The sequence below is a fragment of the Bubalus bubalis genome, chromosome 9, assembly GCF_019923935.1.
Source record: "Bubalus bubalis isolate 160015118507 breed Murrah chromosome 9, NDDB_SH_1, whole genome shotgun sequence".
Taxonomy (NCBI): Eukaryota; Metazoa; Chordata; class Mammalia; order Artiodactyla; family Bovidae; genus Bubalus; species Bubalus bubalis.
The window spans coordinates 75,765,204-75,782,146 of NC_059165.1; the positions used below are offsets into that span (position 1 = coordinate 75,765,204).

At 38.8% G+C, this 16,943-nt stretch overlaps 2 long non-coding RNA genes across 5 annotated transcripts in view; one reads left to right on the forward strand and one right to left on the reverse strand.

The window, feature by feature from the left end:
• LOC123335099 overlaps positions 1-16,943 on the reverse strand; it is a 459,666-nt gene that overhangs the window by 71,027 nt on the left and 371,696 nt on the right. The gene's annotated exons all lie outside the window — the stretch shown is intronic.
• On the forward strand, positions 331-16,447 carry LOC123335100. The gene is made up of 3 exons (XR_006553436.2): positions 331-469; positions 14,867-15,019; positions 16,276-16,447. It is a non-coding gene; the product is annotated as an uncharacterized LOC123335100 (long non-coding RNA).

A 16,943-nucleotide genomic window follows, 5' to 3' on the forward strand; every position in this document is an offset into this window, starting at 1 on the left:
GTCAACAGCTTCCATGTCCTCTGCATGACCTCTTTCAACAAACTTATATGGTGTACTTTGCCCAGTCCAGCACCGACCCCCTCAGCTGTTCAGAGAACTACTCTGTAATGCTCTACCAAGGTTCACCCATGCTCTGTACATCTCCTCCTCCTCACTTCCACCTCTGCTCTGCACAACGCTGCTTTAGCCAACACAGTTCTGTAGCCTTGGTATTTCGTATGAAATTAGATGCCAGGTTTGTGATTGGTCCTAACAGTCTCTTCAAATTACTTTCTCTCCACCTTTCCAAACTCACCATCACTCCACAGCATTTTTCAGATTCCTGAGATCTCCAAACTGCACTTTTTTGTCTCTCCTCTTCCTGAATTATCTGCCTGGAACTACTGCCCTCACTGACCTTTGGTCTGCAGTGCTACTATTCTTCAAGACATTTCTAAGAACTGTTAACAATTATCTATGGAGACAAAAGGTAGGATCTCTATATTCCTTTTGGCATTGAATTATGAGTTTATTTTGAATAATAAATGAATCATTCATTTTGGTTTTCTATAAATTTTTCTTAATAAAAACCAAGAAATGACTTTGGGCTGTTTTAAACAAATGATATCTTGGGCATACCAGAGTTGTTGACTGGCATGGGGAAAATTCTGTACTACTCATAAAATGTCACTACATTTATTTATCCACAATTGAGTTACTCAGTTACATGTTTAGCAAACATCTATTGAGGCACATACAGTGCCTCTGTATGTCAGGCACTGTCCTTAATGCTGGGGTACCATCCTCAACCATAGACATGTACTCTGCTCACACAGAGTATACATTCTTGTTAGAGAAACCTAAAAACAAAGAGGAAACAATAAATAAAAATGTAATTTCTGTTACCTGTAAGGGAAATGGAGAAAATAAAAGTATTATAGCAGTGAACAAGATATGCAAATTTAAAATGAGTAGATCAAAATGAGTAGAATAGAACAAGATATACTAATTTAAAGGCATATCTAAGAAAGAGAAGTTTGAGCTGAGATTTGAATTATGAGGAATCACCAAAGCAAAGAGCTTTTGAGGGGTATTCAGTGGGGAGGTAGCTTACTTCAGGAATGGGACAAACAAGACTGAGGCAGAAACAAGTTTGAACTCTTGGAGAAAAATATAGGAGGCCAAGGTATCTAGATGACAGTGAGCAGGGCTCAGAGTTGTATAAGATGAAGTCAGAGAAATCAGAAGGAGGCAGACTCTGCAGGACCTTAGGGCTAAGATAGCAATTTAAAATTCTATGGTTTACAGTGACAATGATCAGACAGATTTAAAAAATGAAAAAGAAAAGCAGGTCTTCTATGTATGTGGGGAAAGGACCACAGACATGAGAGTGGAAACAGAGGACGCTACTGCAATAGTTAACGAAGAAATGATAGCATTCATTGTGAACAAACCACATTTTCTCTACAGGACCAATTAACAAAGCAAAACAAAACTAGAGTGTGGTTTTCAGGAGCAGATGTTGCTATGGCTCCCACTTGCTCTGCCCATTACGTAAGTGTGAGGACACTCTGTACAAGAGCTCTTGCAAAGCCCCCATCCTTTCCACCAATTTTTCTGAATCTTTTCAAGGAGAAACAACAATTGGATTAGCTCAACCAGTGTGCACTCCTAAGTGGCATCAATTCCCTGTGTGCAAATCAGCCCGTCCTTGAGCAGGGCATCTTCCTTGTACTTTGTCATGCCATTGGCCTAAGTACACCTGCTCCACTGTTTGCACAATGTACTTATTTCAGGAAGGTGAGAGTCATTACAGTGCCTTCTCTGTGTGGGGAGCTCTGTGAGTGACATCTGAGAAATGGAGTAATGAGCAAAGCCCCTCGTGAGTGCTGAGGTTTTGCAGCTGTGCCCATTCAATAATGGGTTTGAGGTAAAAGTGTTTCTTAGAGAATTTCTTTGGAAAAAAAAAAAATGCTTTCTCTCCCAGCAGCAATGACCTATTTCTGAACTGTCATCAACTTATCAACATTTTAGCTAAATGAGAGTACAAACTTGTAAGTATCAATTAATACCTACATGTAGGGTAAATATATCAACTTATCAGCATTTTGTGGTAAATATGATGAGAGCTAAAAGTGATATTATGTAAAATTTAGGGTTCTCTTTTGCTTACTTACTATTACTTACTACTTAGTAGCCAGAACACAATTAGCATTATTTTATTCACAGAATTCTAGAATTGGACAGCATGATATGAAAGTTTGGCTACAGTAAGAGTCATGTTTAAAACCCGCAATGCAGTGAAGCAATACTCTAAAGTTCTAAAGAAGATGATGGAAAAATTAAAACCAATGTTTGTACCAAAAATCATGCTACCTGCTTAGTTCAAATCAAGGCAAATTAGATGTTTGTGAAAGAGACTAAATGGCACAAAAAAAGATGAAGGCAGAAAAAGTTACTTAAATATTCATATAGGACCTTTAAATTACTTATTTGCCAGCTTAAGAGATTCATTTTTATCTGAAGGCAAAAAAAAAATTTAGGTAATAAGATAATTGTCTGCAATTGAGAATAAACTATTACATATTTCTTAACATGAAGTAAAGCAGTCTTTACCAAAAATGGAGAAAATTCAATATCAAAGGAACTTTAAAATGTCATGTGAATATGGAAAATTTTGTTGTATTATACTCATTCATTCATCTTTATATTAAAAGTTTGAACAAATCACATTAGTAGAACTAGTTAGGCATCAATAGCTGAACACAGGTAAATAATTGTTTTGTTTACTATTTGCCAGAGAATATAGACAGAAGAACTAACTAGAAGCAAGGGACTCTCAGAAACATATTTATGAATATGTTTCTGGTAGGTTTAAATATATCCTCAAGAATGTAAATTAGAAAAATTTTCAAGATACAGTGAAAAAACAATATTGATGATTTGAAACAGCTGTTATACTGGTAGCTACATTAACAATCTCTCTCATGAGTTATTCATTCACTCATTCTATTTCATTATATCATGGAGGCCTGGTTTAAGGGATCTCTGGGGGCCTGGCATAGTTCTGGAGATTGAGAACACAAAAAGGAAGGAGATGAGAAATTTCCCATCAAGGATGTTTCTGTTCATGATCGTTTTCCTTAACATACACACACACACACACACACACACAAAATCTGTAATTACTTTCGTAGTGCTTTCAAAATGTCCAAAAACCATCCACAGGCTGATTTACATTTGTATTCTGGTTTAAGAAATAAAAAATTTGAGGAAAAGGTGAAATGCCACCATCCACACAACCTTACATTCCAGTGCTCCATAGAGTACTCCACTGACCTTTGAGGGATAGTGGTGTTTGAGCGAGGCTAGAGTTTCAAACAAACACAACCAGCCCAACCTTGTTTGTCTATTGATTACTGCTGCTGCTGCTGCTAAGTCGCTTCAGTCATGTCAGGCTCTGTGCGACCCCAGAGAGGGCAGCCCACCAGGCTCCCCCGTCCCTGGGATTCTCCAGGCAAGAACACTGGAGTGGGTTGCCATTTCCTTCTCCAATGCATGAAAGTGAAAAGTGAAAGTGAAGTCGCTCAGTCGTGTCCGACTCTGTGAGACCCCATGGACGGCAGCCTAATAGGCTCCCCCGTCCCTGGGATTTTCCAGGCAAGAGTACTGGAGTGGGGTGCCATTGCCTTCTCCGCTAATGATTACAGGAAGGAATAAATACCATCAGGCAAAGAAATCATTCTCCCAGCCAAAGACCCTGAGGGCCCACAGAGCTGCCCAAAATACTGACTTTCCCTGGGTCAACTTGATGCCTAAGCTACTAAACTTACACGCATCTATAGTTTTAAAGCCAGCTAGTCACCCATGAACTCCTTATTGCCAAATTCAGACTTAAACTGAAGAAAGTAGGGAAAACCACTAGACCATTCAGGTATGACCAAAATCAAATCCCTTATGATTATACAGTGGAAGTGAGAAATAGATTTAAGGGAATATATCTGATAGATAGAGTGCCTGATGAACTATGGAATGAGGTTCGTGACATTGTACAGGAGACAGGGATCAAGACCATCCCCATCGAAAAGAAATGCAAAAAAGCAAAATGGCTGTCTGGGAAGGCCTTACAAATAGCTGTGAAAAGAAGAGAAGCAAAAAGCAAAGGAGAAAAGAAAGATATAAGCATCTGAATGCAGAGTTCCAAACAATAGCAAGGAGAGATAAGAAAGCCTTCCTCAGCGATCAATGCAAAGAAATAGAGGAAAACAACAGAATGGGAAAGACTAGAGATTTCTTCAAGAAAATTAGAATACCAAGGGAACATTTCATGCAAAGATGGGCTCGATAAAGGATGGAAATGGTATGGACCTAACAGAAGCAGAAGATATTAAGAAGACGTGGCAAGAATACACAGAAGAACTGTACAGAAAAGATCTTCATGACCAAGATAATCACGGTGGTGTGATCACTGACCTAGAGCCAGACATCCTGGAATGTGAAGTCAGGTGGGCCTTAGAAAGCATCACTACAAACAAAGCTAGTGCAGGTGATGGAATTCCAGTTGAGCTATTTCAAATCCTGAAAGATGATGCTGTGAAAGTGCTGCACTCAGTATGCCAGCAAATTTGGAAAACTCAGCAGTGGCCACAGGAATGGAAAAGGTCAGTTTTCATTCCAATCCCAAAGAAAGGAAATGCCAAAGAATGCTCAAACTACCGCACAATTGCACTCATCTCACACGCTAGTAAAGTCATGCTCAGAATTCTCCAAGCCAGGCTTCAGCAATACATGAACCATGAACTTCCAGGTGTTCAAGCTGGTTTTAGAAAAGGCAGAGGAGCCAGAGATCAAATTGCCAACATCCACTGAATCATGGAAAAAGCAAGAGAATTGCAGAAAAACATCTATTTCTGCTTTATTGACTATGTCAAAGCCTTTGACTGTATGGATCACAATAAACTGTGGAAAATTCTGAAAGGGACAGGAATACCAGACCACCTGACCTGCCTCTTGAGAAACCTGTATGCAGGTCAGGAAGCAACAGTTAGAACTGGACATGGAACAACAGACTGGTTCCAAATAGGACAAGGAGTACGTCGAGGCTATATATTGTCACCCTGTTTATTTAACTTATATGCAGAGTACATCATGAGAAACGCTGGGCTGGAAGAAGCACAAGCTGGAATCAAGATTGCCGGGAAAAATATCAATAACCTCAAATATGCAGATGACACCACCCTTATGGCAGAAAGTGAAGAGGAACTCAAAAGCCTCTTGATGAAAGTGAAAGAGGAGAGTGAAAAAGTTGGCTTCAAGCTCAACATTCAGAAAACGAAGATCATGGCATCTGGTCCCATCACTTCATGGGAAATAGATGGGGAAACAGTGGAAACAGTGTCAGATTTTTTTTGGGGGGGGAACTCCAAAATCACTGCAGATGGTGATTGCAGCCATGAAATTAAAAGACGCTTACTCCTTGGAAAGAAAGTTATGACCAACCTAGATAGCATATTCAAAAGCAGAGACATTACTTTGCCAACAAAGGTCTGTCTAGTCAAGGCTATGGTTTTTCCAGTAGTCATGTATGGATGTGAGAGTTGGACTGTGAAGAAACTTTAGCGCCAGAGAATTGATGCTTTTGAAGTGTGGTGTTGGAGAAGACTCTTGAGAGTCCCTTGGACTGCAAGGAGATCCAACCAGTCCATTCTAAAGGAGATCAGTCCTGGGTGTTCTTTGGAAGGAATGATGCTAAAGCTGAAACTCCAGTACTTTGGCCACCTCATGCAAAGAGTTGACTCATTGGAAAAGACTCTGATGCTGGGAGGGTTTAGAGGCAGGAGGAGAAGGGGACGACAAAGGATGAGATGGCTGGATAGCATCTCCGACTCGATGGACATGAGTTTGAGTGAACTCCGGGAGTTGGTGATGGACAGGGAGGCCTGGCGTGCTGCAATTCATGTGCTTGCAAAGAGTCGGACACAACTGAGTGACTGAACTGAACTGAACTGAGTTGCCCCCAAACTAAGCTTGAAAGAAAAAGAAAATGTGAAAGTGTTCGTCATTCAGTTATGTCTGACTCTTTGCAACCCCATGGACTATTGCCCTCCAGGTTCCTCTGTCCATGAATTCTCCAGGAAAGAATACTGGAGTGGGTAGCCATTCCCTCTTCCAGAGGATCTTCTTGACCCAGGGATCAAACCTAGGTCTCCTGCATTGCAGGCAGATTCTTTACTGTCTGAGCCACCAGGGGAGCCCCAAACTAAGCTTTTACAACCCTAAATGTCTCAGGACACTTTTGGTCTCATTGTAAAATATGATCATCTTTCTAAGATGAACTATCCCATGATGTGGGTGTGCCGGAGTGTGATGGCATTATCTCTGCCCTCCTTTTCAACTGTTGTAAAGTTTAAACTGTAGTTGTATAGTGTGTGTCTGTGTGTGTGTGTGTGTGTGCTTGGTACTTTTTTAAAAATTTTTATTCATTTATGTTTCAAGTGTTTATTGAATTTGTTACAATATTGCTTCTATTTCTCATTTTGGTTTTTTGGCCGTGAGGCAAATGTGATCTTAGCTCCCCGACCAGGGATCAAACCTGCACCCATGCACTGAAAGATGAAGTCCTAACCACAGGGTGGGCAGGGAAGTTCCAGGCACATTTTCTTTTTAATTAAGGACATTAATCACAATTACCAACTTATAAATCCATCATGAGTTTTTATTTCCACCTTTAAACAATACAGAAAATAATTCTCTAGACTATCACTAATGCTAGATTCTTTAGTACATATATTCCTGTTTTAGTCTGTTTGGGCTGCCATCAAAGTATGATTCCTTAAAAAACTGGAAATAGACCTGCCTTATGATCCAGCAATCCCACTGCTGGGCATACACACTGAGGAAACCAGAAGGGAAAGAGACACGTGTACCCCAATGTTCATCGCAGCACTGTTTATAATAGCCAGGACATGGAAGCAACCTAGATGTCCATCAGCAGATGAATGGATAAGAAAGCTATGGTACATACACACAATGGAGTATTACTCAGCCATTAAAAAGAATACATTTGAATCAGTTCTAATGAGGTGGATGAAACTGGAGCCTATTATACAGAGTGAAGTAAGCCAGAAAGAAAAACACCAATACAGTATACTAACACATATATATGGAATTTAGAAAGATGGTAACAATAACCCTGTGTACGAGACAGCAAAAGAGACAATGATGTATAGAACAGTCTTGTGGACTCTGTGGGAGAGGGAGAGGGTGGGAAGATTTGGGAGAATGGCATTGAAACATGTAAAATATCATGTATGAAACGAGTTGCCAGTCCAGGTTCGATGCACGATACTGGATGCGTGGGGCTAGTGCACTGGGACGACCCAGAGGGATGGTATGGAGAGGGAGGAGGGAGGAGGGTTCAGGGTGGGGCACACATGTATACCTGTGGCGGATTCATTTTGATATTTGGCAAAACTAATACAATTATGTAAAGTTTAAAAATAAAATAAAATTAAAAAAAAAAACAGTATGGACTGGATGGCTTACAAACAAAAAAAGTTTACTTCAATCAGTTCTGGGGGCTGGAAGTCCAAGGTCAAGGTATCAGGAAGGTCAGGTGAGGACTTTCTTCTGAGTTGTATACTTCTCATTGTAATTTTTACATGGAGAGGTCTTTGGTATCTCTTTTACATGATCAGATCAGTCGCTCAGTCGTGTCCAACTCTTTGCGACCCCATGAATCGCAGCACGTCAGGCCTCCCTGTCCATCACTAACTCCCGGAGTTCACTCAGACTCAGGTCCATCGAGTCAGTGATGCCATCCAGCCATCTCATCCTCTGTCGTCCACTTCTCCTCTTTCCCCCCATCCCTCCAAGCATCAGAGTCTTTTCCAATGAGTCAACTCTTTGCATGAGTTTCAGCTTTAGCATGATTCCTTCCAAAGGAATCCCAAGGCTGATCTCCTTCAGAATGGACTGGTTGGATCTCCTTTTGCTGCTGCTGCTGCTAAGTCGCTTCAGTCATGTCCGACTCTGTGCAACCCCAGAGATGACAGCCCACCAGGCTCCCCCATCCCTGGGATTCTCCAGGCAAGAACACTGGAGTGGGTTGCCATTTCCTTCTCCAATGCATGAAAGTGAAAAGTGAAAGTGAAGTCGCTCAGTCGTGTTCGACTCTTAGCGACCCCATGGACTGCAGCCTAGCTAATCCTAATCATGGGGGCTCCATCCTCATGACATAAGTACCTCTCAAAGTTCTCACCTATTAATACCATAAACTTTGGGGGCTAAGATTTCAACATATGAATTTTGGAGGTGGAGAGAGACATAGCACTCTCTCATATCTCCCAAGCATACAGACTTAATAATTTATAGTATAATTGACAAAATTTCAGTTTTATTTCTGATTTTAAAATATCTCTATAAATTAACAATAGACATATAACTGGATAACATAAAAGTGAAAAGTATCCTTCAGCAAATAATTAACTTCAAAAGAGATAGCCACAAGCACAAGCATTATGTTAACAATTGTTGAAATTGCTAGCTAATGCAACAGAACAAGAAAGCAAAATATGAATAAAACATTTAAAATCAAAAAGAATGATAAAATATCATTATTTATAAATATTATGATACTATTTTTGGACACAGAAGGTACAACAGGAAAAAAGTCAATAGGACAATTCAGTAAGGCAGTCTGTTACTAAAATTACGTACATAAAAATCAATCACTTGGATATGTGTATATAATAATCAATTAGGAGATATACTGAAAACTGGATCATATTAACACAACTACACAAGGCTTAAGTTAAACAGTGAATTATAAAGCCTATTAAATATGAATAAAGCTAGAAAAATATGCTGAAAAACAGATAAAGCTTGACAATTCAGGACTATTTTGTGATTCTGAATAGCAAAACTAATCTCCATATTGTAGAAATATAAATTCCCCAAATAATTTATAGCTTTAATGTAATTTCAGTAAAACTTTTAACAGTATTTAATTTGATGAAGTTTCCCTTAAATAAAATGTAATGAATTAGTAAACTCCTTAGAAAACTACATAAGAAAGAAATTGCCCTACCAGATATTAAGATATAATAATGTAAACCTACTAGCTTATATATAGCAAGCTCAGTTAATAGATTTATTAAATCACCATATGTGACATATCACATAGATTAAAGAGTTAAACTGAAAGTGAGAAAGCATAAAGAAAGTAGAAGGAAATAAGAGTAATAATATTATTATAATTATCTTATTATAATAATATCATTATATAATCTTATAATAGTATTATACTAGTATAATTATATATTATATTCTATATAGTACATATTATATTATATTGTATATATTATTATATTATTATAATATATAATTATATATAATATAATTATATATGTATATTTTATATATTATATAAATTATAGAATATATTTATGTATTATATAAATTATATAAATATATATTCATATTATAACATATATAAATATATATTATACCTTGTAATATATAATTAATATATATTATAATATATATAATTATTATACTATTATAATAATAGTAAAGTGAAAGTGAAGTCACTCAGTCGTGTCCAACTGTTTGCAATCCCATGGACTGTAGCCTACCAGGCTCCTCTGTCCATGCGATTTTCCAGGCAAGAATACTGGAGTGAGTTGCCATTTCCTTCCCTAGGAGATCTTCCCAACCCAGGGACTGAACCTGGGTCTCCCACATTGTAGGCAGACACTTTACCATCTGAGCCACCAATAATAGTAAAAGAAAATGTCAATAAATATATATCCAATCTTAGGAAGCAGAAAGATTTTCTAAATCAACATACAAAGTTAAAATTTACAAAAGGTCATTAATAATTTTGATGACATAATTTTAAATTTGTAATCATACAGCATGCTGCTGCTGCTGCTGCTAAGTCACTTCAGTGGTGTCCAACTCTGTGTGGCCCCATAGACAGCAGCTCACCAGGCTCCCCCGTCCCTGGGATTCTCCAGGCAAGAACACTGGAGTGGGTTGCCATTTCCTTCTCCAATGCATGAAAGTGAAAAGTCGTGAAGTCGCTCAGTCGCTTCCGACTCCTAGCGACCCCATGGACTGCAGCTTTCCAGGCTCCTCCGTCCATGGAATTTGCCAGGCAAGAGTACTGGAGTGGGGTGCCATTGCCTTCTCCATCATACAGCATAAACGATATTAAATGATAGAAGCCAAACAGAAAATGTGTCTTCCAAATATGTGGTAGACAACATTAATATTCTCAACTAAATATGTGGTAGACAAAATTAATATTCTCAACTAAAAAAATAATAATAAACATCCTAGTAACAAAGTGATAGTGAAAACAAAAAATTTTAGAAAAGAAGAAAAACAGAAAATTAGCACATTGGAAGACTGCAGTACTAACAGAACTCACAAATACACATTAAAATGAGACACAACTTTATTAACTCATTTAACAGTTATTTATCAGGCTATTTATTAGGATATACCAGGAGTTTTTTAGGTCAGTAGTTCTCAAAGTGTGGCCCCTCAACCAGCCATGTTAATATCTATTTTGAACTTGATATAATGCAAATTCTTGGATCCTACAACATACTTTTGAATCAGAAACTCTGGTAGTAGGGTCCAGCGATGTGCAATCCAATAAAGTCCCCAGGTGATTCTGTTTCACACTAAAATATGAGACCCTCTGGTTTAGGTAATAAAACTGACAAACCTCTCTTTCCCTGAGGAACGGGTAAAGCAGACAATAAATAAGAAACGAAATAAGTAAATGATATATTTTGATCAGAGTAATGGAAAAAGCACAGGAGGAGAAGGAGATTGAGAGTGTCGGTCAATAACCAACTTACAATTTAAAATATTGTGGGTTTTCCCTGATGATCCAGTAGCTAAGAATCAGCCTTGCAATGCAGAGGACACAGGTTCAATCCCTGGTCTAGAAGATTCCACATGCCACAGAGCTTGTGTGCCGCAACTACCAAGTCTGCACTCTGGAGCCTGAGAACCACGACAGAAGTCAGCATGCCCTAGAGCTAGCGCCCCGCAACAGGAGGAGCCACTGCAGTGAGGAGCCTGCACACCATGGCTACAGAAAGCCCTCACTCAACAACAGAGACCCAGCACAGACAAAAATACATAATAAATGTTTCTGAAAAATAAAATGCAATAAAATAGGGTGCACAGGACAGATGTCATTGAGAAAGTAGCTTTTGAGTCCGTGATTTGATAAAAATGAGGGATCTAGCCACTTAAGTCTCTGGAAAAAGGAACATTCCAGACAGACGTACAACTAGTGCAAAGGCTATGGTTTAGTGAAATAAGAAAGTGATGAACAGTAGAACTGAAGAAAGTAATGAACAGTAGAGTGAGAAAGGAGAAGAGAAATGCAGATCAGATCAGAAAGATCATGATTCATAGGCCAACCAACGTAGAACCTTACAACTAATTGAAAGGCCGGCTTTACCTTCAGTTAAGTTCAGTTGCTCAGTCATGTCCAACTCTCTGCGACTCCATGGACTGCGGGATGCCAGGCTTCCCTGTCCATCACCAACTCATACAGCTTGCTCAAACTCATGTCCATAGAATCAGTGATGCCATCCAACCATCTCATCCTCTGTTGTCCCCTTTTCCTCCTGCCTTCAATCTTTCCAGAATCAGGGCCTTTTCCAATGAGTCAATTCTCCGAATCATGTGGCCAAAGTACTGAAGCTTCAAATTCAGCATCAGTCCTTCTAATGAATATTCAGGACTGATTTCCTTGAAGTCCAAGGGACTCTCAAAAGTCTTCTCGAACATTACAGTTCAAAAGCATCAATTCTTCAGCACTCAGTTTTCTTTATGGTCCAACTCTTACATCCATACATGACTACTGGCAAAACAATAGCTTTGACTAGACAGACCTTTGTTGGCAAAGTAACATCTCTGCTTTTTAATATGTTGTCTAGATTGGTCATAGCTTTCTTCCCAAGGGTCAAGTGTCTTTTATTTCATGGCTGCAGTTACCATCTGCAGTGATTGTGGAGCCCAAGAAAATAAAATCTGTCACTGTTTCCATTGTTTCTCCATCTATTTGCCATGAAGTAATGGGACCGGATGCCATGATCTTACTTAGTTTTTTGAATGTTGAGTTTTAAGCCTACCTTTTTAGTCTCCTCTTTCACTGTCATCAAGAGGCTCTTCAGTTCCTCTTCACTTTCTGCCATAAGGGTGGTGTCATCTGCATATCTGAGGTCATTGATATTTCTCCCAGCAATCTTGGTTCCAGCTTATACTTCATCCAGCCCACCATTTCACATGATGTATTCTGCATATAAGTTAAAAAAAAAGGCAGGGTGACGATATACAGCCTTGACATACTCCTTTCCTGATTTGGAACCAGTCTGTTGCTCCATGTCCAGTTCTAACTGTTGCTTCTTGACCTGCATACAGATTTCTCATGAGGCAGGTAAAGTGGTCTGGTATTCTCATCTCTTGAAGAATTTTCTACAATTTGTTGTGAACCACACAGTCAGAGGCTTTCACATAATCAATAAAGCAGAAGTAGATGTTTTTCTGGAACTCTCTTGCTTTTTCCATGATCCAACAGATGTTAACAATTTGATCTCTGGTTCCTCTTTTCTGAATACAGCTTTACCTTCAGGAATACCAAATTACACTTTAGGTTTGTGAACAGAAGTGGCAGAACTTGTCTTATATTCTTAAAAATCCCTCTGGTTCAGATCAGATCAGATTAGATCAGTCGCTCAGTCGTGTCTGACTCTTTGCGACCCCATGAGTTGCAGCACGCCAGGCCTCCCTGTCCATCACCAACTCCCGGAGTTCACTCAGACTCACGTCCATCGAGTCAGTGATGCCATCCAGCCATCTCATCCTCTGTCGTCCCCTTCTCCTCTTGCCCCCAGTCCCTCCCAGCATCAGAGTCTTTTCCAATGAGTCAACTCTTCGCATGAGGTGGCCAAAGTACTGGAGTTTCAGCTTTAGCATCATTCCTTCCAAAGGAATCCCAGGGCTGATCTCCTTCAGAATGGACTGGTTGGATCTCCTTGCAGTCCAAGGGACTCTCAAGAGTCTTCTCCAACACCACAGTTCAAAAGCATCAATTCTTCAGCGCTCAGCCTTCTTCACAGTCCAACTCTCACATCCATATATGACCACAGGAAAAACCATCCCTCTGGTTGCTGCCGCTGCTGCTAAGTCACTTCAGTTGTGTCTGACTCCATGCGACCCCATAGACGGTGGCCCACCAGGCTCCCCCGTCCCTGGGATTCTCCAGGCAAGAACACTGGAGTGGATTGCCATGTCCTTTTCCAATGCATGAAAGGGAAAAGTGAAAGTGACGTCGCTCAGTCGTGTCCGACTCTTTGCGACCCCATGGTCTGCAGCCTACCAGGCTCCTCTGTCCATGGGATTTTCCAGGCAAGAGTATTGGAGTGGGGTGCCATCGCCTTCTCCATCCCTCTGGTTACTATGTTGCAAATAGACTATAGGGGTTGGACAGTGTAAAAGTGGGCAACCAAACACATTTGCTCTATTGGAAATGTCTAGGGGCTTTTACTCCTGGTCATTAATTGCAGAGAAAGTGATCCTTATTTGATTTTTTCTCTAGTTGTTTTTTAATATTAGTATCAGATATTCTTAAATTGCAAAGGAAAAACAGACTGCAACCAGCAAAGGAGATGAACAAAAAGTAAAGAAGGTTTACCAAGGCATAATGATCCATTGTGTCAAATGCTTCTAATAAGTCAGATAAGAGAGGTCTGAGAATTAATGCAGGGCTTTTCTGTGTATGGTCGCTGCGATATTACAAAAGCAATTTTTAGGAAATGACAGAAATGGGAAACCAAGTAGAATGAACTGAAGGGAGAAGGGGAGGAGAAGAATTGTAGACCATGTGTATAGACAGCCTGCTTAAGGAATTTTGCTATAAAGGGGAGCAAAGAAATTGAACGTTAACTGATGGAGAAAATTGAGTGAGTAAAGAGGGGTTTTTTTAATGTTGGCAAAAAATACAAATTAGTATATGCATAGAAATGATCCCATAGAGAGGGGAAATTTATGATGTAGGACGGGGTGAATTGTTGGTGCAATGTTCTTAAGCAGATGAGATGGGATAAGTTTTGTGCACAAATTTAAGGAACATGCCTTACAAAGCAACTCACATTGTTCTTACATTGAAAAGTAAGACAGCATAGCAGGGTGCTGGGAAGCTGTGACATATCTTTTATGACTACTTCAATTTTCTTAGAAAAATGGGAAGCAAGGAGATCATCTAGAAATGGGTAGAACTGGGAGGTATGAGGACCGGAGAGATGGTATTAAACAGTGAGGGAGTGTGAGAAACGTGCTGTATCCAAGCATGAGCCTTTGAAGTTTGTGGTCACTGAGAAGGGCAGCAGAGTTATAATTTCTGAGTTTACTAAAATCACATTCATCTAAGCAGGTGCAGGTACAGGGTGAGAGACAGTGATTCTTGTCTGTTTTTCTCTAGTTGTTTTTATGTAAAACATAAAAATTTTGTTAAATATGTTTTAACATATTACATGTTAACATAAAACATAAAATTTACATGAAAAGATCACTTTCTCTGCAAAGAGTGGATTGTCCTTTTGCCAAACGAGTCTGATTAAGTCAGAAAGATTTAAGGGACTCAGGAATGTTTACAAAAGGATGATTATGATGATTGACTGTGAAATTTACATGAAAGGAAGGATGGGGAAAGAAATCCAAGTACATAAATATAAGCTATAGAAACAAAATTCTGACTCTCTATTTTTATGAGATAGCATTTGAGAACAAACATTTACTCATTTTGTTTCCAACACAGAACTAATACTGTATTATTTCTATATTATAACCTTCACAGGATCCATTTGGAAATGCCACTCTTGGTTTATGATATGCATTTATTTCCACTGAAACTCCTCCATGAAAAAGAAGCAATTGAAGAGGTGAACTTACAAGTGTTAAAATAAAAGAACTGCTACTTTTAAAAACAGTCCCACTCAATTTCTGGAAGGTACTATATTTTCCTTCTCTTCATTTAGAATGAAGTAATATTTACCAATGTTTTCTCCCTAGAAATAACTTTGTGCATTTCTTTGTCATGCTCCCAATCTCTCTCTCTCTCTTTTTTTTTAACTACAAAGTTGTTAATAGAATTTTCAATAACTTTTTTTCCTTCATTGCACACTGAGATCACAGGAAAAAGGTCCCATCACATAAATACACCTCATAGTGTCTAATCTTGTCTGTTATCAGAGTTACCAAGATCACAGGCTCTAGTTACACATAATATGGCTGCAGCTCACGTACACTCACCTGTGGAGTAAAAGCAGCTTATCTCCCCAAAGGGATATCTAACTCAGATTAACGGGGCCATGTTCACATGATGCCAATGTGTTATCAGAATTATCTTATCATGGGACTTAGAAAACATTTTAATGCATTATATTTCAGAAAGTTATGATCTTCATGTCAGACAGGTAGATAGACAAATGAGAATTTCTTGCATTCTAGAATTGCATTTCAGTCCTTTTGAAGTTTTGATGTTGGCTTCTTTTTCTCTTTCCTTCTAAACAATCCTTTATGCCCATATGTGTTTATAGCACAAATCTATCTGTGTGTAATGTCTCCCTCTGCTCTACTATAAAACTGCATATGTTAGATGACAATGCCCATGTGCAGGAAAGATTTTTTGTGAACTGGACTAGAACTGAAATGAACATTCATGCTGAGTCCATGATGGGAAAAGATCCTCATTGTTTAACAGGAAACAATCAGCTCTAGATTGCATTTTATCTTTTTTAACCTAGAAAATCTGAATAAAAGAGGAAACAATCGGTTTGGTCCTGGAGCCTGTTCAAAGGGAAAACAAAAGAACTATTTAGTTCTTTTATAATCATGGATGTTACTTAGTACTCACATGTTACTAATAATAAGCATACCTAAAATAAATAAGATCAAAACATTACAAAGTCAACTAAGGTTTTAAAAAGATCAACCTGAACTCTCTTTCTTCAACTTAAGGGAAGATGGGTCTCTGATGACAAGGCTGAGACCTGGGATGGGGAGTGCATTTAGCAAAACAAGCACCATGATGAACATTCTTCACACTGTTATTACACTGCTGATCAGCCTGGAAGCTAATTTCAAGTGTAAAATGCAGGTTTGGGATTTATGCCTTGTATAAAACATAATCAACTTTCATTATTTCTGTGAGTCATAGCATTTTAATCTTTTCTAATTAGATATAATTACTATTCTTTCTCACAGCAGGATAGCAGAGAAGCATAAAAAATATGAGGTGCCACATCAGAAGGGGGGAAATGACAAAAAGGAAAAATTCAGGCATCATTAGTCAATAAGAGAGCTTTTTGTTCTCAAACGACACTGACCATTCCCTTGGTAGGAAAAATGGACACTGTGACAAAGCATGGTAGGTAATTATAATCTTTTTTATAATATTCTTTTGTAACAAGTGGATCAAGGTCCAAGGACAAAAGTAATTTCCATGTGGAGAACAAAATTTTAATGTCAGAGTTTATGCATTTTAATTAGGGCAATTTAGCTGATCAGAATAAATTGTCTTTTAAATATTATGGCATGTACTTTTCTATCTCATAGTGTTTCATTCTTTATATTTTTCAGTTCAGTTCAGTTGCTCATTTGTGTCCAATTCTTTGCGACCCCATGGGCTGCAGCACACCAGGCCTCCCTGTCCAATCACCGATTCCCGGAGTTTACTCAAACTCATGTCCATTAAATTGGTGATGCCATCCAACCGTCTCATCCTCTGTCATCCCCTTCTCCTCCTGCCTTCAATCTTTCCCAGCATCAGGGTCTTTTCAAATGAGTCAGTTCTTTACATCAGGTGTCCAAAGTATTGGAGTTTCAGCTTCAGCATCAGTCCTTCCAAGTAATATTCAGGACTGATTTCCTTT